At 40.3% G+C, this 2,354-nt stretch overlaps 1 pseudogene; it reads left to right on the forward strand.

The window, feature by feature from the left end:
• Positions 1 to 1,525: 1,525 nt before the first annotated feature.
• LOC139374420 (zinc finger protein 681-like) lies at positions 1,526 to 2,354 on the forward strand (annotated as a pseudogene).

The raw sequence follows: 2,354 nt of genomic DNA on the forward strand, positions 1-2,354 counted from the left end.
GTTTCACGGAGGCGGAATGATATAAAATAGTGCGACTCGCACAAGAGCCCTCATCATCAATACTGTCATGTTTTTCCTCAAATACACACACACACACACACACACACACACACACACATGTCAATAGTATATCAAAGTGACTAATTGTGTACAATATTTTTTTTACAAAATGTACAGGCAATGGAATATTGAATAAGGTACTATTTGGGCTCTCGGATGGTTAACTAAACGTAACGTTGCAATAATGTCAGTGTTTTGCCTAAAAGTTGCAGTTTTGAACAGATCAAGTTTATTTCAATTTAATCAAATTGGCCAACGACTTACAGTATTCACTCACACTAGTGTCATGGAAATGTGTAAATATTCCAACTGTTACTAGCTCTAATTATATGATAAACAAACAGGCCCCTTTGTGAATCAATAGAACCTACCCTTATCATCTGAGCTGAAAGTTTGCAACGCACAGACACATACAAACACAATAAATCCCTATAATCTATATTAATAATACATTGAGACTGGAGAGAAGTATAAAAAAAAAAACACCGCAAGATCTGCTTAAGTTTACAGAATGATGTGCCCGACCACCAATTCACAACTGCACTCTTTGCTACAACTCCATCCAGCTAGAGGCTCGCCACATCAGATGAAAAACACAAAAGAAGACGAAGCAGAAATATAATTGGAGGCGAGCATACATCAGTGGTTGGCGAGTTTATTTTGATGTTGAATATTCGTTGTTGCGACGAAAGCAAACCAGACGGCATTATTTACTTGTTTTTATTTTATTTGCGGATAGCCAGGGGTATGCTCCAACACTCAGACATCATTTACAAACGAGCAGTAGGGATGACAGGGGATGTTCTCTTGATAAATGTGTGAATTAGACTATTTTCCTGTCCTGCTGAGCATTCAAAATGCGTACCTTTGGGTCTCCGGGAAAAAATCATTTTCTTTGGGAATGTAGTGAAGTTAAAGTAAAGTTGTCAAAAATATAAATTGTAAAGTAAGGTACAGAGAGACCTTACTACTTAAGTAGTATTTTCAAGTATTTTTACTTAAATTCTTTACACAAGTTGTAGTGACTGTTTAAAGAAAACTGAACCATGGATTACAGTTTCTCTTGGCCCATAGACTACTTTCAGGGTGAGGAACCATCTAACATCAAGTTGTAAAATAGTGAGTACAGAATGACACAGTAGCATCTTCTCTATGTTATTTTATGCCCAATAAAATTGCTTATATTTCAACGGTAGCTGCACAGCCTTGTCAATCATCTGAACTATTACTATATACTGGAAATATATTATTATATTGATTCCGTTTACATCACACTCACAATAAAACCCTTCAAATTTGCTTTTGTATCTAGCCCAGCTCAAAACATCATCCAGCGGGCGGCGCTGTTGTCTATTTCTGGGCTCACCACCAGCTGAAAACACAAAAGAAGAAGGCAATGCAAACAATTCTGCAAGTCGATGTGAGTTTGTTTTGAATTGAATGTCGACCTATCAGTCCTCTGAAAATGGCCAAAGTACAGTCTTTGAGTGTGTTTGCTAGTGAGCGTTTAACAGTGGCTGCAGTAGAGATTTTGGGAGTAATAGAGAAAGTGGTAGCGAGATACAAGGAGGTGATTTCCCAGTTTAAAGAGGAGAATGACCGGCTGGGAGACTGCTGCGGATCACACCCGAAATAAAACGATGTAGAATAGACCCCCTCCAGTTCTCTCTCACTGTCTCTGAGGAAGAAGACCCCCCCCCCCCCCCCTCCTCAGGACCAGTCAGGATGTAGGGCAGCTTCAGGGACTCAAGGCTGACATCATAGAGTTAATATAAACTCCCCCCTGTGTGAAAAAATTAATGTGATCAGGAGGATCAACTTCAGTCCTTGACTCTTTTCCCAAATGGTGGAGTACAGAGAGAGTGACTCTAAACCAGTGAATCTCAAACCTTTTGTCACTGTGTCCCACCTTGACAATCCCTGGGACCCTCCAGATCAAGACAATGCCTCCAGCCACAGATCAGCCGCAAGCAGCGATCCAGTAGGACTTGACATCCGCCGACAATTGAATCCCAACACACCATTGAAGAAACTTCTTAAAAACCTAACCAGACATACTCTGATTCACACAGGAAAGAAGCCATTTAGCTGTGATGACTGTGGGAAGAGTTTTAACAAGAAGGGGAACCTAGCTGTAGATTTACTGATACACACAGGAGAAAAAACATTTAAATGTGGTGACTGCGGGAAAAGCTTCACACTCAAGGAAAACCTACCTGCGCTTATGCATACTCAAAGGTACTGGAGAGAAACCATTTCGCTGTGATGACTGTGGGATAAGCTTCAGACACTAA

Source organism: Oncorhynchus clarkii, chromosome 19 (assembly GCF_045791955.1).
Source record: "Oncorhynchus clarkii lewisi isolate Uvic-CL-2024 chromosome 19, UVic_Ocla_1.0, whole genome shotgun sequence".
In the NCBI taxonomy this organism is placed as follows: domain Eukaryota; kingdom Metazoa; phylum Chordata; class Actinopteri; order Salmoniformes; family Salmonidae; genus Oncorhynchus; species Oncorhynchus clarkii.